The 22,442-nt window shown below is 46.0% G+C and overlaps 1 pseudogene; it reads left to right on the plus strand.

Annotated features, from left to right (window-relative positions):
• The first annotated feature begins 1,727 nt into the window (after nt 1-1,727).
• Nucleotides 1,728-14,098, plus strand: LOC136497357 (potassium transporter 1-like; annotated as a pseudogene).
• The last annotated feature ends 8,344 nt before the right edge of the window (nt 14,099-22,442 follow it).

The raw sequence follows: 22,442 nt of genomic DNA on the forward strand, positions 1-22,442 counted from the left end.
GCCCCCTCCGTTGTGACTTCCACTTGGTCCTAGTCTTTCGAAAGCAGACTTCCTTTGATTTTGATCTTCCTGTTAATGAGATGTTGCATTTCCGTCGTTCGTTTTAAAGACTGTTGATCGGAGGAAATCTCAGAGCTGTTCTTGTTTCTCATTGGGATGTGAGGTCGCCCTGAGTTCTTCTAGTGCTTCTCGGATCTTATCGTAGGGTGTATTTGCTCCTCATCCTTCTTCGATCTCTCGTTCTGATTTTCTTCTATTGTACTTGGCTTGGTCTGATTCATATTTGATCCAAGTGTCTTTTCATTGTTTCGCACGGCATTGTCGTCCTTGTTTCAATTTGTTCTTTCTTTCTCTCACTTGCCTCTGACTCTCAGTCTCACCATCGTGCCCCTAGATAAATGGTGATATGTTGGACTCGAATTCATCCGAAGACCTTACGTCAGGTGCTTCTAGGGGGGATCAATGGTGACGAGGACTGCGAATCATGAGTACTTCTCTAGCGTGAGTTGTTCTTCCATCGTCGTTGATTTCCATACTGCCAGAGCTATTGATAACTTCAGTAGAGGCTTCAAAGTCATAGATGGAATCTCCTTCTTGGTAGGGTAGGATTGCTGTTGTCGTGTCGTCGACTAGTTGGGTGTCGTCATCTTTAGGAACAGTACCTGGCCAGTGAATGATGCAGTCTTGAGATGTTGTGGTTAAAACGAGACCTTCTTGGGCTCCTCTCAGTGGCATTCTGAGCACGGAATAGGTGGATCTTTCGTGCCATATCTGATAAGGTGTTGCCATGTTGTGGAGTCCGAACGGGAGAGGACCTGACTTCTTTGAAGTATTTTCAGTGAACTCCGAGTAGTATTCTTGATAGGTTGACATCATGTTCTGGAGCTTTGTCAGAAAAGAACTTGGTTTTCCGAAAGAACTCGGGTAAGACTTCGTCTCAGAAGCAGAACTTGAGTTCGAATCAGATGTGTGAAGTCGTGGAATCTGAGTTGGATTGGAAATTGCGAGCTGTGCGAATCTTTCAACAAGTTGATCTATCGTTGTTGTTGAACTGAAAGAGTCCTGATGATGATCTGAATCTTCGAGGAAACGGCCTTGGAGCCTTCCATCATCGCCCGCCTCGCAGATCCATGAACCGAAGATGAAGATTGATCCCTTCAGGAAGATCATGTTGTCGAGGTCCATCGAGCTCTCGGATGCAAAGTCGCCGAAAGCCCCTACCTGGCGCGCCAGCTGTCGGTGTTTGACCACCGATAGCCTGCCACGGGAGTACCCGGGGCAGTATTGTTTGGGCTTCAGCGTATGCAGAACTCGACGGTTAACGCAAGAGACAGTCGATTTATCCTGGTTCGGGCCCTCGATCGTAGATCGAGTAATAGCCCTACGTCCAGTCAGCGTTAGCCTTTGTGTTGGATTGATTGTAAAGTGTTGTGTTGTACAATTGTTGTCTTGAACTCCCGATCTAAGGAGCCCTGCCCTCCTTTATATAGTCAGGAGGTCAGAGTCGTAGTCGGTTTACAATGAGAATTCCTAGTAGGATTACAGAGTAACACTGCTACTAAGATTACAGGGGAAGAATCCTAATTAGACTAGGTCTTCTCCCTTCCTTGCGGGGTATCCCGTAGGTCCCGCACCGACACCATGCTCCTCCAGACATCGACGCCTATACAAATCCAATGGTTGCTGCATGAATTTAATCATAGAACTAGATAAGCTCTTTTGCATCGAATAATATATATCGAACAAAGTTTTAAGTATAGAGTTGAACTTACTCGAAGTTGTATGGTAGCCATATAGTAGAGTGCTATTGGAGATTTTTAAAAGCCAGGACAATGTATGCCGAAACCTTAAGGGATTCTTGCCTTAGTTTCTTCGCACGGATGTCCTCTTTCTCCCGAATGGTCTTTCCAGCAGCTAGCTCTTTGGCATCTAGTTTCCACTGTCTAGGGTAATTAAAATTTGTTTGTGCTATAGCTTGAGGGTCTATATACCCGGCTTTCATACTTGGCATTTGTTTTACAATGTGCACTTGCATTTTGCAAATCACGGCGTGGGTTAGTTACAACAAAATCCAAAGATTACATTCATATCATATCGAGAGGTCAAGGACTTACAGGCACCATGTGTGAATTAGATTCATTTCCATTGCTTCGAGGTGAAAGCGTGTCTGCATGTCATTGAAGTCCATGATAATTTTCCCGGCTAGGCTAACAAATGTGCCGGTGGGGAAGCATGCTTGTACGAGGTCTATGCTCGTTAGGAGAACACGCAAGTACCAATCATGGAACCTTCTCATTCCAAGTGATAGGCGCTGGATGTCCCGGTTTGGTAGGAAGGGCTTGCCTCTTTCATATGTTTTCGGGCAATCCTTTGACCATTTGATGGCATCAACATTTGATACTTCTTTGCTGTTTGGTGGACTTTGCTAGTGACGGCCTCCTCAGAAGCCCGTGTTGGCACTTTTTTAACTTGGTTCTCAGGCCTGAACTAGTCATGGGCATACCACTTATGCACCGACGAGACGTCTTTCATCAGAACATAAATTGGCCTTATGGTGATTGGATGCTTCTTTCGAAGTTCCCATTTAGGCACGTCGTCATCTTCTTGTGCATCACCTTCTTTAGGAGGCACTCATTGTTCATGTATCGGTTGCGCTTGTTGAGAAGACTGTGGCATCTCATCATGCACTTGCTCAGTACGAGCTGGAGAAGGTTGTGGCTTATTAGGCACATGCTCGCTAGGAGGCGGGGAAGAATGTGGCATCTCAGGAATGTGGTGGTCACGAGACGGTGAAAATATCTTCCCGTCCTCAACAACTCGCTCCAAATTTGAGAGAGGGGGAGGCGGCGAAGAAGCAGTCAATATAATGTCCCGTTTGTGCCAGAGGATGAATTGCGCCATTACGTCTCCGAGTAACACCAGCCCCTCGGGAGTTGCGTAGTCTATCCTCCACTACATGAACTCGGGCTTCATGGTATGCACCTCGACCCTAGTGTAGTCTGGCGGTATCTTATTATTGTGGTGTAAGCCACCGGGAGGATGTGCCACACCCGTTGCCACCTCCATCACAATGTTCTGCCGCCGCTGAGAAACACCAAGGTGCAACTAGTTGGTTCCTGTATGCGATCGACGGGGTTGTGGCTGCAGTGGAACCTTGGCTGCTAGGAACTTCCGAAGGGCTGCCAACTAATGCCAGTTCTCCCGGCGGCGCCATTAATGTCCGTGGCGGCGCCATTCTTGTTCAAAGAAGAGATAAAGCTTTTTGACACTATAGATTAAATGGGTTCTTGAGCACTGTGAACACAACAATGAGTTTCTATATGATACTCAATCCATGAAGTAAAGGATTGAAACAAACATTGAAGTCATAATATCTATGATCTACAAAACAATAGTTATATTTGAACTATGCTGTGGATTAGATATTCATACTTACTACATATATTCACTACATGAGACAGGATAGTTGGGCTCGAACGTTGCATTTGACATTCCAGTGCATTGGAGTGATATATGGTGACATAGGCACATCACCGTTGTATGTGTATGCAAGCACCTTTACAAGTGGCATCAGCAATGTTGATGACCTCTATGGAGTCCTGTCACTTATTTTTTACAGCATAATTCTTCTACCTATGATCAAGTATGTCTTCATTGTTCTGTATGCAAATGACAACGGCGATGGTAAGTTTTCCTTATCTAAGAATCCTTTAGATTCCCGTTCGCTGGAGAAATTACTCTCGTTAACCTTCAGCTTGTTTAATTTCCTTTCTTTAATAATATGATGAGATGGGAATCAACTATATGTCAAGAAGCATTATATTTCATCCTCAGATGTTTCCAGATAAGGAAAAAAAATGATTCTGTACATTTCTAAATATGAATATGAGTATTATTTATTCTTAGCACTTTTCTGCTAGATCAAGGAACTGGTATACATAAAAACTGGGCTCCACTATATGAAATGGTTACAATATGCCTTGTGGAAAACAGATTATTGTTTCATATATCATATACAGTTCTTGCTACACCGGCCTTACAAGAACATAATCTTGTAGGTGGCACATTTGCACTTTACTCATTCGCGGTATGCAAAAGTGAGCTTGATTCCAAATCAGCAAGCAGACGATGCAATGGTCTCAAACTATGGCCTAGAAACAGTATCAGCCCCTATGAAGAGGGCTCAATGGACGAAAAAGATGCTGGAAAGTAGCATGGTGGCTAAGGTTGCCATTTTCCTCCTTACCATACTGGGCACCTCAATGGTTATCAGCGATGGTGTTTTGACCCCAGCAATTTCCCGTAACTATAACTGGAACTTCAAGTGATGCCTTTTACTGGTTATTCTCATGGTTTCAGTTGTATCTGTGAGTTCATACAAGTAATGAAGTAGAAGCAGTAAAGTACATGTAATAATTAATGAAGGCATGCTAAATATCCTTTACTCCTTCAGTGACACATTTATAAAGCATAGTTTGCACATTGACATGCTGCCTATGATCTATCTGTGCTAGTGAGTCATTCCTTGCCAAATAAGATATGTCCAAATGACGTGATCTATGTTTTGTGGATGTGTTTCAGTGCTCTCTGCGGTGAGTGGTCTCCAAGAGAAAGCACCTCAGCTGAAACAGGGTAAGAGCTATTTGACTTGATTGTAGAACAAAAGCATAAAAAATGAAAATACGAAGGGCAGCTTCAGAAAAGTTGAAAGAATCCATGCACATACTAACTTAACAGGAATTATTTGTCACTCAAGTATTTGATAGAATATCTTGTAATGTGCAGACAAACTTGTAAAACCATTTGTTTGGTGAGAAGGCCAGGTTTCTCTGTGCACATACTAACTTAACAGGAATTATTTGTCACTCAAGTATTTGATAGAATATCTTGTAATGTGCAGACAAACTTGTAAAACCATTTGTTTGGTGAGAAGGCCAGGTTTCTCTGTGCACAAGAGCATCTGTCCACCTTGGTGGCGAGCTGTTTGGTCACCAGCCACTGGCCGTGATAGCTGCAAAACTAAAAACAATGTACACAGTAATAAGTTCGAAAGTGCATGATCAGCATTTTTGCCATGACACACATGTCTTCTCACAGAAAGAAAACGCCAATGTTGCAGTCTTAGCTCCCCACTAGCATTTGTTAGATAATCTACTGCTACCTTATGTGAACATACAGCAGGGGAAGACGGCGCCGAAAAGGCCCCCTGCTGTAGTATTGTAGCCGCTGCAGGTGCAAGCGCTGAACGGCTCACCTGCAGCACTGTAGCCACATGCAGGGGTCGGCGCCAGAGTCAGCCCTGCTATGTTATCTAGTCACTATTACAGCATGGCAGCTGTACTAGGACTAGATGGGTAGAGTTGTATATATAGTTTGTCACTGCAACTCAACAAAGAGAGTTCAAACTTGCCTTCTCCTATACAGGGCTCCGGCCAACGCTGGTGTCTTTGCTGTGTGTATATGCTATGTTCTCCCTTCTTCTTCTACCTCTAGCCATAGAGTGTGGTCGGCATGGCTAGTGAGTGCTCGGCAACACTAGCGGGTGCTCGGCAAGACCGGTGAGTGATCGACTCACCTGAGCCGGTGATCCTGTGGGCCAACAAGTGGTATCGGAGCCGTACAAGCACCGTCGCCGGACTAACCGTTGGCGATGCCGAACGGTTTGGAGATGGGCGACAACAGTGGCACTACTATGGCTGCCCAAACACGACAGGAGGTCGTTGTTCGCACGGTGCGGGAGGTCAGCGGCACCAGTTGGCCGACGCTGACTCACACCAACTATGGGGAGTGGTCGGTGACCATGAAGGTCAAGCTCAGAGCCCGACGGCTCTGGAATGCTGTTGACAAGGGCACCGAAAATAAAGAATACGACATGTCAGCGTTAGAGGCTATCCTCGCTGCTGTATCGGTGGAGTACATGGAGCCCTTGGGGGCGAAAAGCTCTGCTAAGGAGGCATGGGAGGCCATTGCGACGATGCGCGTCGGTTCCGACTACGCAAAGAAGGCAACGGCCCAGCTTCTGAAGCAGGAGTACGCCAACCTCAAGTTCAAGGATGGTGAATCGGTGGAGGACTTCTCCCTCCGCCTGCAGACGCTCATCAGCAAGCTGAAGAGCCACGGCGTCACCATCGACGAGGAGGAGGCAGTCTCCAAGTACCTCCACTCCGTGCTAGCAAAGTACATCCAGATCGCTCTCTCCATAGAGACGATGCTGGACTTGTCCACCCTCACCATTGAGGATGTGACAGGCTGTCTGCGGGCGGTGGACGAATGCCTGGACCAGGCGACAGCAACGAAGGACAGTGGTAAGCTGCTGCTGATAGAGGAGGAGTGGGCTGCTCGGAGGAACTTCAGGGTAGCCTCCTCCAGCCGCGGTGGCGATGGCAAGCGCCGCGGCAAGGCTTCTTCGGGGAAGAAGAAGCAGGTCGACCCCAACGCCTGTCGGCGCTGCGGGAAGATGGGCCATTGGGCATGGGAGTGCCCAAATCGCAAGCAGGAGAAGAAGGCTGAGGCTCATCTAGCGCAAGCTGACGATGAGGATGAGGCCACTATCCTGATGGCGACGTTCTGTGCACTGCACGATGTCGAGGCCGAGGAGAAGGTAGAGGTGATGGCGGGCGAAGGACTTGGGAAGGCCCTAAAGGCTGTCAACCTCGACAAACCGCGCGACCAAGTCTACCTCGGACGTGTGGGCGCCGACCAGGAGCAGTGGTGGTATCTAGACTCTGGTGCCAGCAACCACATGATGGGCACCAAGACAGCCTTCTTCGAGCTCGACGACGATGTTACCGGTACGGTGAAGTTTGGTGACGGCTCAAGGGTGGCTATTCGAGGGCGTAGCACCATCATCTTCAGATACCAGAACAGGGAGCACCGCTCGCTAATGGATGTATATTACATCCTGCAGTTGTGTTCCAGCATCATCCAGCATTGGCTAGCTGGATGAGCGTGGTAGCGAGGTACTGATCAAGGACGGTGTCCTTAGGATCAGGGACCGAGAGCAGAGACTTCTCGCCAAGGTGAAGAGGTCCCATAACCAGTTGTACCTGCTCGACCTGAAGGTAGAACAGCCGGTGTGCCTAGCGGCAAGGCACACCGAGGAGCCATGGTTGTGGCATGCCCGGTTTAGACATCTCAACTTTGATGCGCTTGGTCGGCTAGAAAAGATGGTCCGAGGGCTACCCCACATCAAGCACGGAGGCGAGCTGTGTGATAGCTGCCTGGACGAGAAGTAGAGGAGGCTGTCGTTCCCAAAGGCGGCCAAGTATCGCGCGAAGGACACTCTTGAGCTCGTTCACGGCGATATCTGCAGGCCAATCACACCATCCACAAATGGTGGTCGGCATTACTTCTTCCTGCTCGTGGATGATTACAGTCGCTACATGTGGATGCAACTCCTGACGAGCAAGGATGAAGCGGTGACGGCAATCAAGAAGTTCAAGATGCGCGCGGAGGCCGAGAGCAGCAAGAAGCTCTGCACGCTGAGGATTGATCGGGGCGACGAATTCACTTTGGTGGAGTTCGCTGCGTACTGCGCGGAACAGGGTGTGGTGCGACACCACACCACACCGTGCCGTATTCGCCACAACAGAATGGCGTGGTGGAGCCACGGAACTAGACGGTGGTCGGCATGGCTCGATCCATGATGAAGGCCATGGGAATACCAGCAAGGTTTTGGGGTGAGGCAGTGACCACGGTGGTGTTCATCCTCAACCACACTCCCACCAAGGCCCTGGCGGGCAAGACGCCGTTCGATGCTTGGTATGGGCGGAAGCCGAGCATGTCTTTCCTCCGGACATTTGGCTACATCGGCCACGTCAGGAAGACGAAGCCAAACCTCACCAAGCTGGAGGACAGGAGCACACCGATGGTGTTCCTGGGCTACGCGGAGGGTACCAAGGCATACCGGCTCTACGACCCACGCGGAGACAAGGTACTTGTCTCACGCGACGTCGTGTTAGACGAGAAGGCGGCTTGGGATTGGAGCAGTCCGAGCACGGGGGAAGCTAGCGGCTTCACCAGCACCTTCGTCGTCGAGCATTTGGTCATCCACGGTGGTGGAGACGCTGGGGAAGAGGTGCCGAGCACTCCGGGAGGGGTGCCGAGCACTCCAGCAATAGAGCCAAGCACTCCTGGGGCAGTGCTGGGCACTTCGGGAGGCATGTCGAGCACTCCGGGAGGAGTGCCGAGCACTTCTGGAGAGATGTCGAGAACGCCAGGAGTGATGCTGGAAGGTTCTGCAGTGGTGGTGACCATTCCAGGACGGGTGCCGAGCACTCCCGTAGCAGAGCCAAGAGGTCTTGCAGTGGTACCGACCACTCCAAGACTTAGGCTGAGCACTCCTGCAGTAGTGTCGAGCACTGCAGGAGTTGTGACGAGCTGTCTAGGAGTAGTGCCGACCACTACATCTGGGGTGCCGAGCACTCCAGGTGCTATGCCGAGCACTCTGGCAGAACAGGAAACTCCATCGACGCCAATCAAGTTCGCCTCACCTCCAAGTGACATCCCTGAGTTCGTGGATGCCTTCCACGAAGGTGAGGAGGTGTGGTTCCGCAGGCTGGACGACATCGTCAGCGGCACAGGTCCCTTAGGCCTGGCGGGTAGGCTGCTAAATGACCCAGAGCTACTACTCGTCAGTGCTGAGGAACCACCCACGTTCACGCTAGCCGAGCGCGATGGAAACTGGCGACGGGCGATGCTGGTGGAGATGAAGGCGATCAAAGAAAATGGGACTTGGCAGCTCGTCGATCCACCTCTAGGATGCTGTCCGATCAGCCTGAAGCGGGTGTACAAGGTCAAGCAGGACGAGCACGGTGCCGTTGTCAAGCACAAGGAGCGCCTCGTGGCCCGAGAATTTGTACAGCGCGAAGGGCATCGACTTCGAGGAAGTCTTTGCGCCGGTAGTGCGCATGGAGTCTGTTCGTTTGCTACTAGCGTTAGTAGCAGCAAAGGATTGGCGCGTCCATCACCTGGACGTTAAATCGGCCTTCCTCAACGGCGAGCTGGCGGAAACGGTCTTCGTCAGACAACCTCCGGGTTTCGCCGTCAAGGGAGAGGAGCATAGGGTGCTCTGACTGCGCAAGGCGCTCTACGTGCTACGGTAAGCCCCGCGAGCGTGGAACGCCAAGCTTGATGCCACGCTGGGCGAGCTTGGGTTCACATGGTGCACAACTGAGCACGCACTCTACACGCGGCGACGAGGACCGGTGTGTATGTGGACGACTTGATTGTCACCGGCGCGTGTGCGGAGGACATCAACAGCTTCAAGCGCGAGATGGCGGCTCGTTTTCGAATGAGCGATCTTGGGACGCTCACCTACTACCTTGGCATCGAGGTGAGACAGGGGAGGGAGGCACTCACGCTCGATCAGAGCGTGTACGCCTCGAAGCAATTGAAGCGGAGCGGCATGGCTAAGTGCAAGCCATGCATGACTTCGATGGAGGAGCGGCTGAAGCTGACGAAGGCCAGCACCGCGGCGAAGGTGGACGCAACACTCTACCGGAGTATCGTCGGCGGTCTACGCTACCTAGTCCACACGAGGCCGGACATTGCGTTCGCCGTGGGCTATGTCGGTCACTTCATGGAGGATCCCAGAGAGGATCACTGGGCTGCAGTGAAGCGGCTACTACGCTACATCAAGGGGACGGTGGATCAAGGGATCGTCTTCCCCAAGACCAGCGGAAGTAGGCTGTAGCTCACTGTCTTCAGCGATGCAGACATGGCGGGGGAAATCGACGGACGACGGAGCACCTTCGGCGTGCTCGCCTTCCTCGGGTCGGCTCCAATTTCATGGCTGTCGCTGAAACAGAAGGTGGTGGCGCTTTCTACGTGCGAGGCAGAGTACGTAGCGGCGGCCACAGCGGCGTGCCAAGTTGTGTGGCTGCGCCGGCTGCTGGGCGAGCTGACCGGGGTGGAAGCTCACCCACCAGCACTGATGGTGAACAACCAGCCCGCCATCGCCCTAGCGAAGAATCCGGTTCTGCACGACCGGAGCAAGCACATCGACGTGAAGTTTCACTTCCTCAGGGACTGTGTCGATGGAGGGCAGATCGTCATCAAGTTCGTCGAAACTGGTCGGCAACTCGCGGACGTCCTCACCAAGCCGCTCGGACGTCTTCGGTTCACGGAGCTGAAGGAGATGATCGGCATGGAAGGGGTGCAAGGGTTAGCAGTAGGATTATGGGAAGAATTGTTAGATAATCTACTGCTACCTTGTGTGAACACACAGCAGGGGAAGGCGGGGCCGAAAAGGCCCCTGATGTAGTACTGTAGCACTACAGGTGCAGGCGCCGAACGGCTCACCTGCAGCACTGTAGCCACATGCAGGGGCCGGCGCCAGAGTCAGCCCTGCTGTGTTATCTAGTCACTGTTGCAGCATGACAGCTGTACAGATTATTGTTTCATATATCATATACAGTTCTTGCTACACCGGCCTTACAAGAACATAATCTTGTAGGTGGCACATTTGCACTTTACTCATTGATATCGCGGTATGCAAAAGTGAGCTTGATTCCAAATCAGCAAGCAGACGATGCAATGGTCTCAAACTATGGCCTAGAAACAGTATCAGCCCCTATGAAGAGGGCTCAATGGACGAAAAAGATGCTGGAAAGTAGCATGGTGGCTAAGGTTGCCATTTTCCTCCTTACCATACTGGGCACCTCAATGGTTATCAGCGATGGTGTTTTGACCCCAGCAATATCCGGTAACTATAACTGGAACTTCAAGTGATGCCTTTTACTGGTTATTCTCATGGTTTCAGTTGTATCTTTGAGTTCATACAAGTAATGAAGTAGTAGCAGTAAAGTACATGTAATAATTAATGAAGGCATGCTAAATATCCTTTACTCCTTCAGTGACACATTTATAAAGCATAGTTTTAAAGTTGGCAAACATTTTTTTCTTGTTAACGAAGACTTGCACATTGACATGCTGCCTATGATCTATCTGTGCTAGTGAGTCATTCCTTGCCAAATAAGATATGCCAAAATGACGTGATCTATGTTTTGTGGATGTGTTTCAGTGCTCTCTGTGGTGAGTGGTCTCCAAGAGAAAGCACCTCAGCTGAAACAGGGTAAGAGCTATTTGACTTGATTGTAGAACAAAAGCATAAAAAATGAAAATACGAAGGGCAGCTTCAGAAAAGTTGAAAGAATCCTTGCACATACTAACTTAACAGGAATTATTTGTCACTCAAGTATTTGATTTGATAGAATATCTTGTAATGTGCAGACAAACGTGTAAAACCATTTGTTTGGTGAGAAGGCCAGGTTTCTCTGTGCACAAGAGCATCTGTCCACCTTGGTGGCGAGCTGTTTGGTCACCAGCCACTGGCCGTGATAGCTGCAAAACTAAAAACAATGTACACAGTAATAAGTGCGATAGTGCATGATCAGCATTTTTGCCATGACACACATGTCTTCTCACAGAAAGAAAACGCCAATGTTGCCGTCTTAGCTCCCCACTAGCATTGCCCGCCAGGTCGTTGTCGTAGCTCGCTGCTCATGCATCCTGCTAGCCACTAGCGCAGGTCTGCCAGTGGTTGCCGTCGTTGCTCCCCCACCCGAGCAGGGAGCAGGGCCACTCTGTGGGTTCGGTTGCTGCTTGCTCTGCTGGCATGACACACAAAAAGAAATAAGTATAGCAATGATGTATATGGACAGGGAGCATATTTTATTATTAAAAGGAAAAACAACAAAGTGGTTTCCTACTACTATAACTCTCATGTCATCACTAACAAAAATTTCTTTGGGTTTCATTTTTCTATTGAAGGGCGGGCCTGGTGCAAGCGGTAGAGTCTTACCGCCTGTGACCGGAAGGTCCCGGGTTCGAGTCGCGGTCTCCTTGCATTGCACATGCGAGGGTAAGGCTTGCCACTGACACCCTTTCCCAGACCCCGCACAGAGCGGGAGCTCTCTGCACTGGGTACACCCTTTTTTTTCATTTTCCTATTCTTACTCGGCAGAGCAAATGGTATGGATCTCTGTTGCCATTCTGGTGGTGCTGTTTGCTGTTCAGCGTTTTGGCACAGACAAAGTTGGCTATTCATTTGCACCCATTATTCTGATGTGGTTCCTGTTCATTGGTGGCATTGGAATTTACAACTTAATCAAATACGACATCGGTGTTCTGAGAGCTTTCTATCCAAAATACATCGTAGACTACTTCAAAACGAATGGAAAGGATGCATGGATCTCCCTTGGGGGCATCCTTTTATGCTTTACAGGTGACTTTCAACGTATGTAAGCATATCACAAAATCAATTCCCTAACACCCTAACCCTCAATGGCACCAAAACAGGCACAGAAGCTATGTTTGCTGATCTAGGCCATTTCAACATAAGGTCAATTCAGGTATGTGTATGTTCTTTCTGAAACTAATATCAGAAATGGCTCCAGAGAAAGTCACGTTAAGGTTTCATTTGCATCTTGGTTATCCTTAAAAATAGTAACCAATAAAAAGTGCAGGAATTAATGTTAACCTTTTACATCTTATTATGCTGTGATTAACATAAGATGACAGCAATCGTGTTATTTTATATTTCAGATCAGTTTCAGCTTTATTTTGTTCCCGTCAGTGTCATTAGCTTATATTGGTCAAGCGGCGTTCCTTCGTAAACACCCAGAACATGTTCTTGATACTTTCTATAAATCAATTCCAGGTAAATTATTCAAGATGATGTAGTGCCTCAATTCCATCTTTTGTTTGAATCAAACACAATTGCATCTTGTTTGCAGGACCAATGTTCTGGCCAACCTTCATAATTGCTGTCTCTGCTGCGATAATTGCAAGTCAGGCTATGATATCCGGTTCATTCGCAATCATTTCACAGTCACAAACATTGGGCTGCTTTCCAAGGGTCAAAGTACTCCACACCTCAAAACTTTATGAGGGGCAGGTGTACATTCCGGAGATAAACTTTGTTCTTGGGTTGCTTTGTGTGATAGTAACATTTGGTTTCAAGACAACAACTAATATTGGCAACGCATATGGTGAGACAAATGTGAATCCTATACTACTCTGCTTTGTGAAACATGACACCGAGTTAATTCTGTGCAGGAATTTGTGTTACTTCTGTGATGGTTATTACAACTATTCTGCTTGTAATTGTGATGCTTCTCATATGGAGGGTGAGCATTTGGCTGATAATACCCTTCTGCCTGGTATTTGGTTCCATAGAGCTTGTCTATCTTTCTTCAGTTCTATACAAATTCAAACAAGGGGGTTACCTACCTATTGTGACTGCAGCAGTTCTGCTGATGATCATGGGTGTTTGGCATTATGTCCACATAAAGAAATACTAGTACGAGCTTGAGCACATAGTTACAAATGAAGATATGCGAGAACTCATTCAAGCACATGACATAAAAAGAACTCCTGGGGTAGGCTTCCTCTATACAGAATTAGTGCAGGGTGTCCCACCAATTTTCCCCCACCTCATTGAGAAAATACCCTTTGTTCATTCAATCCTAGTGTTTGTTTCCATTAAACACCTGCCGATCCCTCATGTTGAGGTTTCAGAACGATTCCGCTTCAGGAAAGTTGAGTCAAGAACCTCCTGGATGTTTCGGTGTGTGGCACGATATGGGTACAGTGATACCATAGAAGGGGCTAAGGAATTTTCTTCTTCCCTTGTTGAAGGACTCCAATCATATATTGAAGAAGGGCATTTTATCACAAACATGCAAATTCAGGAAACTGAGGCTGAAGCAACCTCCATCACAGATAGTAACACAAGAACACGTAAAGCCAGCGGCTCCACAGTGTACATTGAAGAGGCACTGACGTAAAGTGAAACTACAGATATCACCCAACCTCCCATAAGCAGCTACTCAGCGCACTCATCTGGAAGGATTAGCGAAGACCAATCCCACACAATTGCAGAAGAAAAACAATTTATTCAGAGGGAGCTGCAAAAGGAGTGGTCTATATTCTTGGAGAAACTGAAATCAGGGCAGGATCAAATTCTTCCTTTTTCAAAAAGATTGTTGTCAACTACATGTACTCATTCCTGAGGAAGAACTTCAGGCAAGGGGAGAAGGCTTTTGCAATCCCAAGGCAGAAGTTGCTCAAAGTGGGAATGGTATATGAAATTTAAGCATCATGAAGAGACTACTGCAGAGGGAGCTGCATTGGTTTCACCAATACAGGTTTGTGTTTGGTTTTCTTTATTAAGCACATATTGCACTTCCCTGGCAGGCAGTGTCCCTGGCAACATGATTTATGTGTGTGTTGATAAGCTTGTGATGCTATAAACAATGTGTTGGCGTGTTACATGAAGACCTGTATCGTGTGTCCGGCAATACACCTACACCCTAGGGTAGGCCTGTTTGTTATTTTTCGCACGAATGTAATCGTAGGCTTTGTTGCTTTGTATGGTACACCAGCCTATATGTACTGAACACATTCGATGCAATACTTGTGTGTTTTCATCCATCATTTACTCATGTTTTCACAATGTATGCCAATGGTTCTATGCACTTTAAGTGATGTACTAAAGTGTTAAATAAGCATCTTTTTTTTTGAAAACTTGGAGTCCTCGAACAACTATATTTTCTCGGGTCTAAAAGGGGAAAATAAACATTGCACCTTAAGCAGCAGTATTCCTGTGTCTATAACAAAAAACTTATTCCCACATAGGCCTAAGCACTTTTGCTCAAACTCTAAGGCACATCAACATTTCATTTCTAGTCGATATACCCCGCTGAATCACCGACCATCAGTATAAAACAAATCACATAAATGGAAAAGACAGGAGAGAAGAACAAACTAACAATCACATAATAAACCAAATCGATTAAGAATCGTGGCAGGGAGGACGTACTGTAGAATGGCCGATGCAGCACTCACGAGCGGCCACAACGCGAGGCATGCGTCCCCAACTCCCCATTGATGCGCCTCTCCTCCCTCTCGGACATATCGTCGAACGACTTCCGACCACGACCAACCAGGGGACGAACGCTCTATGAAATGAATCGCTTGCCCGGACAGGCGGAGACTGATGCCAAGAAATCAATGCACAAAGAGAGGATTAGACGGGAAAGAAATGTGCGTAAACCCAGCGCTGCGTAAACCTGATCGGTGTTTGGGGCCTCTGAAGACTGAAGTCAGTGTCTCTACGTACCCAGTGCTTTCTCTCAACGTGAAAAAAAGGATCTTTCTCGTGCCCAGTTGCGTTCCAGAACACTGGAGTGTTTTAGAGCTGCTATTTTTGCTTCACGTTTTTGCTTTTGCTTTGTCCCTGTACCTCTTTCTCCTTTATAGTAATATATATACTCGTGCCTGGCTGGTCTCCTGCCAGTCCTTACGGCGTTTCGTGACCCGCGCCCGGATGCAGCGCCCACATGTGGCTCCATCTCCTAAAAAAAATCCCCACTCATCCGCTCATCCCGTGCTCTGAGGCCACGACGCAAGATTCCGCCTCCGACTTCGAGCGTGAACGCTACTGCCCCGAGCGTCGAGTCCGAGCCGCCCAAGAGGCACCCCGCCGGCCACTCCTCATGCCCTCGCCTAGGCTTGGCGCTCCTCATTGAGCCAGGCTGCGCGTATGGCCACGTGGCCGCTCATCCGCCGGGCCCCTTCCCCCACCGCACGACCGTCTTCCGCCGCGTCGGGTCCCTTCCCCCACCGTGCAGCCGTCTCCCGCCGTGCCGTGCCCTTCCCCCACCGTACCATGCCCTTCCTCCCACCGCGGAGACCCGTGCTTGCTGGCTACCACAGTTCCCCACCAGGTAGGCCATGGCCGCCAGCGACGCCATGTGTTTTTCAAGTGTTTTAGGCGTTTTAAAATTATGTTTCAAGTGTTTTATCTCGATGTTTCAAAAGTAGATCTAAATGTTGCATATATTGCAATGACAATATGCGCATGTTGCGAGCTTATGTTTCAAATGTTTCAGGTGTTTCAGACGTATGTTTCAAGTGTTTCATCTGGATGTTACATATGTTGTTGTGGCTCTACCCGCATGTTTCAAGCGTATGTTTCAAGTGTTTCATATGTTTCATACTTATATTGCAAGTGTTTCATCTGGGTGTTGCAAAAGTAGATCTGGATGTTGCATAGGTTGCATGCCTATACACGCATATTTCAAGCACATGTTTCAAGTGTTTCATCTATTTCGTATGTTACAAATGTTTCATCTGAATGTTTCAAAAGCAGATCGGAGTGTTGCAGGGCGCGGCTAGTGGCTGTCGCTGCTGCTGCTGCTGGGGCGCAGCCGCCCCATGTGGTTTCCCGTGCGGGGCGCGGGTCCTGCAACGGACGCGGACACTAGTGCTGGGGCGAGATGCGGGACGCAGGGTGGGATGTGGACGCTTGAGCGACGCACGTGTGAGAGCCACGTCTGGACGCGACGTTCCGTCCGGACGTCCGGACGCTAGGCCTTCTGTTAAAAAAAATAAAAAAAAAGTTGTGTTTCAGAACAGTGGACCACTGGTTTCACTGCAGCACAATCGTTTAGGACTGTAATGGACATAGAACATAATTTCACATGCCAGTTTACTTGCGTGAGTGGGCAAGGATTAGCAAGAGTTGGTACATAGGCACAGCACATTAGTGACGAGAGCATGTGGCGAGTGTTAATCGTAGTTACCAAACTCACCTTCGAAATGGAGGCAAGTTGTACTAAAAAGAGGTACTCGTACTCATTTAGTGTTTTTTTATTTGGAAACATAGTATAGTCGCACACTTATGTATGAGCACTCCGAAGGACTAAGCTAGATTGATAAATTTTGAGATTAACGAATTCATTGTAGACGGGTCAATGGACATATCACCTACCATCTTAGTTTTTCCTTAAGTCAAATGTGTCTTTTAACTTTTATTTAGTTAATAGAAAAAAGTATTCACATAACAAATGTAGAGAAGTTTGACTTTCCAATAAATCTTGAGATTAACGAAGTCACCATAGGCGTATCGTTGTCGACGAGCATATCACCCATCATCTTAGTTTTTCCCTAAGTCAAATGTCTTTTAACTTTTATTTAGTTATAGAAAAAATGTAGTCACTTAATAAATGTAGAGAAGTTTGACTTAGGACAAAAAATGAAAACAACCTAGTATATTTTAAAGTGCAGAGAATACATGATGGCAAACCATGCAGCATGAAAATACACTGATGATTTGGTAACGTAACGTGTACTTGTGTCCTTCTGCTGAACCACTTCAATCCCTATTATTCTATTAGATCTATAATTAACAGGATAAAGACAAGAATTATTTTCTTTTGTGTGGTTCCGATTAAATAGCACCAATCATGAACTATTCTTTTTGTCTGCTGAAACAAGGAATAAGTCAAAGCTTCCAAGGTCCGAAAAGTTTTAAGGTCAACTCTCAGTAGCACCTCATACTTCTACTGGGAGGATGATTAAAATATACAACTACTAGACTCGCGATATGTCCGTACATTAGGACAAGACAATCCGTTCCATGGAGAAAATGATAAGGTTATTTTAAATTATCTCATTCCCTACAAACAGTACGCATGTACACTAATATATGTGCGCGTATTAATCGGCTAAGCCCGTGGGTGAAAGGACGTGGAGAATAATAAAGGATAAGCACATGGTTTTCAATATAAATGTACATGAGAGAAAGAATATATAAAAGTTGTTGAGGTGATTTGAAAATAGTTTAGAATTTCTGATGCAAAATTACTGGCGAGAGTTGAAAAACGGTTAGATGATTTCAACAAATATGCTCTCACCTTTTTTTAGCCACCTGTATAACTCATTGATTTACCATTTGTTCTTTTGTAAATTATTGAAGATGAAGTAAAAATATTTACAAATTTTGTTCCAATAATAAGTTGTCTTAGTTTTGTGCAAAGTCAGGACAAAAATATATTTCCTTTAGTTAAATTTAGAGAAGATTGGTTTGTGACAAAAATTAAAACCACCTATATATTTTGAAGCGGAGAGAATACATGATTGCAAACCATGAAGTATGAAAATACGCTTATTATCTGGTAATGTAATGTGTACTTGTGATGATAACATTGCAGTCCTGAACCACCTCATGGAAGGTTCAAATAATTTTCTATCACCGTCCTCGCTTGTGCCGCGGAAAGAGAAAAACAAGAATAACTTTCCTTAGAAATTGATAACCCCTAGTATATTATTCTATCTGATCTAGTATTAACAGGATAAAGACAAAAATTATTTTCTTTTTTGTGGTTCCGATTAAATGGCACCAATCATGAACTCTCTTGTTTGGTATAAAAACAAGGAATGAGTCAAAGCGTTTTTAAGGTCAGAAAGCTTCAAGGTCAACTCTCAGTAGCACCTGTTATTTTCTTCCAAGAGACTTTTCCCTGTGTGCCCTTATAAAAGATCGTAATTCTCTGTGTGCCTCTGAAAAATTTCAGCGGTCTTCAGCGCCACTACTTCAACTTTTTCGTGTCATCCATGCCACTTCCGTCAGTTTGGGCTCTAACGCCGTTAAACTGCAGGTGTGAAAAGACAAAAATGCCCTTAAGTTCAAATATGTTATTAATTTTTTTTGAGCATCTTAACGACTTCAAATGAAAAAACTCAAAACTAGAAAGTTGTAGATCTCGTCGAGATCTATAATTTTCATATAAATTTTTTTTTCATTTAATTTCGCAAAAAAAATAATATGATTTTTCTAAGATATATTAATCATATCAAATCATATTTTTTTTGCGAAATTAAATGAAAAAAAAAATTATATGAAAATTATAGATCTCGACGAGATCTACAACTTTCTAGTTTTGAGTTTTTTCATTTGAAGTCGTTAAGATGCTCAAAAAAATTAATAATATATTTGAACTTAAGGGCATTTTCGTCTTTTCACACCTGCAGTTTAACGGCGTTAGAGCCCAAACTGACGGAAGTGGCATGGATGACACGAAAAAGTTGGAGTAGTGGCGCTGAAGACCGCTGAATTTTTTCAGGGGCACACAGGGAATTACGATCTTTTATAAAGGCACACAGGGAAAAGTCTCATTTTCCAATGTGAGGATGAATAAAAAGTAACTACTAGATTCGCAATATGTCCGTACATTAGTCCAGGACAATCCGTTCCACGGACCAGAGTGATAAGCTGTTTTAAATTATCTCGTTCTCCTGCAAACACACGTGTAAAGTTGCACAAATCACGAACCTCTTAGCTTAAATAATTCTAATGTAGACAATTGCGTACGACATATTGCCAATGGCACCGTTCGTTTCTCTTATAATCCGTACCTTTTACCTTATTTTTTTAGCCGGAACAGTGCTTTTCTCTTACAACAAATCAGCTGGAACAGTGTTTCGGCTTGTTTTTTCAGCGAAGCGAACGGGGCCATTAGTGTATCATTTTCCCTCTCTCTTAGTGATCTAACCAAGTTATTATTTTAGCTCTGTGAAACTTTTAAAGCCAATTAGGCAACGCGCATTTCCGAGGGTAACTATATTAAACTTTTAGATCTTATAGCGGAAAATAATATAATGCTGAAAACTACTCATTCCATCTTGAAATATAGCGCATTCTAGCCATTCTTAGACAAAATAACGGAGATGCAATATACACATATATCCCTCACTTAACTGCCCCGTTCGTTTCGCTGAAAAAACAAGCTGAAACATTGTTCCGGTTGATTTGTTGTGAGAGAAAAAACACTGTTCCGGCTGAAAAAACAAGCTGAAAAGTATGGATTATAAGACAAGCGAACATGCCAACTTCCTAATCTATTGAAATCTTATTCTGTTCTCCATAATTAAAGGAGAGTTCCTGGTAAAAAAACATGGCATGTGCTGAATCATATATTTCTATTTAGTAAACATTTTTTTTATGTTTCTTGAGTCCCTTGTATTTAACGATGAGACAAATTTCAAATGTCAGAATATGCTAAATAGTGAGTAGCACAATTATGAGGCATTGCGATTTGAATTTGGTGTAAGTAAGCATACTTTAGCCTTAAAAAATTTAGACGATACACATTCACTAATAGATGCATTTTCGCAAAAGTTGAGATAAAAACAATCGTTTTTATAAAAAACTCACACCAAAACAATAAACTCTAGTTGCACCGATTTTTTAGATACAAAGGAAATAAATATGACTTCGTCTCTTATCACCAAGAGAATAAAACCAGACCACTTATTGTAGCATAACTAGTAACAAAGATAAAACTCATCAAAACTTAAATCCACCGTATGTGGCCATGCGAAGAAATAAAAAAAAATAGCATCATAGCCGTATCGAGCAATCGACGAGGGCCGCATTCGGCTTGCTGAAACTTGGCTAAATTGGCTGAAAAACATTGTTCTGGCTGAATTGTTGTGAGAGAAAAATACTGTTCTGGCTGAAAAAACAAGCTGAATAATGCGGATTACAAGGTAAGCCAAACATGGCCAATCTTGGGTGATGTGCCCCATGCTGGCTTCACCACGTTGCACGGGCTCCTTCTTTACTTTTAGGATATAGTCCAAATATTTTATGATAAATATTATTTTTATTAAAAAATTAAAAATCCTCGGTTTTATTAGTTTCATTCGCCCACACGTGTCCGATTCGAGAAGCGTAGAGGATGTTTGGTTCTCATCCGAAACCGGCAATTCGCGCTATAGCGTTGCCACAATTTGTGGCGCCGAAGATAGCCGCCACACCTGTGGCCTGATTTTACACTAGCAAATTTTGTGGCTGTCCCATTTGCATGTTGAACCAAACAACAGCTTTTGCATGCATGGCACGCCACAGGTGAGGCGTGGCAATGCATGGCAGGGATACAAACACCCTGCGCAGTCTGCTAATCGCCAAAAGCTCCGCTCCACTGTTTCCGCCACCGAGCATGGCAATACCAAATAGGCACCACCCCTTCCTCTATCTCCCATGGTTCGTGGGCGCTCGGCCTAGCCTCTGACCCCAGCTCCGCGCATCGCGGCGCGGCCACCGGACCTATTAGTATGGAACACCCATGTCCGCCTCTTGCTTTCCTCTCTCTCCACCCCCTGTCGGTCCCTACCGCCGAGACGACGCGGACTACTTACCCTCTCACCGCCGTGGCCCGTGGGACTTGTTGTCTCCCCAAGCATTTTTAACTTCTCTCCCCAGCATTTGCTAGTGATGGTTCGGTTCCTGAAGCTTTGACGGCTCCAGATTTCTGAACAGGGTTTGTGATCCTCTTACTCTCTTTCTTTAGCGGTTAATTGAATTGTTGGCCAGTTGAGGATTTGAGATGCTTAGGCTAGTTACTTTATTAACCCGATTTTGGGCAACAATGAAAAAAATTGTCCGGTTGCTGTCAATGGTCTTCAGTTTCAGTGATTTCAAGGACACCATGTGAAACACAATATATATAGAACTTCGAGACTAATAGCGGTTAATTCAATTGCTGGCCAGTTGAGGATTTGAGATGCTTAGGCTAGTTACTTTGGAGCTGTTTGGTTGCTGGCCGTTGCCCACCACGCCACACCTATGGCTGCCACAGGAACTTGGCCAGTGTTTGGTTCTTGAATCAGTTGTGGCTGTCACAAGATTCTCTGGCACATTCCTTTGTTAATCTTCATCACACCTGTGGCGGCCCTTTTCTCCGCCTAATGTTCAGCGACGCCACAGCGCATGCGGCTGGTGTTGGCTGCAGACCAAACAGCCCTTTATCACCTCGATTTTGGGCAACAATGAAAAAATTGGCTGATTACTGTCAAATGTCTTCAGTTTTAGTGATTGCAAGGAAACCATGTGAAACATAATATATCTAGAACTTCGAGACTAATATGAATATGTTTAGTCATTTCTTTAAACATTTTTTTCAAAGGACCTTTGAATCATGGAGTTCCCAAAGTTTACCGTAGAAGAGTGAAGCCCTTTTATAAGGGAAAACTAGACCTGAAACCTTACAACTACACGTTAACCCTAGGGAAACCGGTGAAAACAATTGAACAAGAGTAAAAACTATGTTGGAAGAAACCAAACAACTCAAGCAGAGCAAGCAACAAATGACAGAGTCCACCTCTGGTCATCGTTGCCAAGGTCCTTGCACCGTTGACCCAGCAGCTTCGACTTCCTGTGCGGACCACAACCAATACCTCTATCCAAAACCCAGGACCACCATTGACATAGCAAGAGATACCCACTTCGCGACTTTATTGCCAAGCTCCATCATTCCATCAGCGTAGTAGCCCCGACTCCACCTCAGCCACTCTCATCATGTCAGCGGTGCATCCAAACATGGAGTGCAATTCCAAGAGAGTAACAACCAAGTTGAATCTTTTGAATCACCATCCTGCATCCAAAACCACCACTGCATGACCACATGCCTAGCTTAACTAGGCCTGGAGCAATCAACATCACCGTTGAACTCCAAGGCTGGAACCAAGCTGTCGACCCCCTAAGCAGCAGAAATAACCTCCTATGCAACTTGTCGTCCTTTCAAAAAATATCCTCCTATGCAACAGCTTCAAGAAGGACATGACATCTTCGATGCCACCATCACCTGTTTGAG

This window comes from Miscanthus floridulus, chromosome 12 (assembly GCF_019320115.1).
Source record: "Miscanthus floridulus cultivar M001 chromosome 12, ASM1932011v1, whole genome shotgun sequence".
In the NCBI taxonomy this organism is placed as follows: Eukaryota; Viridiplantae; Streptophyta; class Magnoliopsida; order Poales; family Poaceae; genus Miscanthus; species Miscanthus floridulus.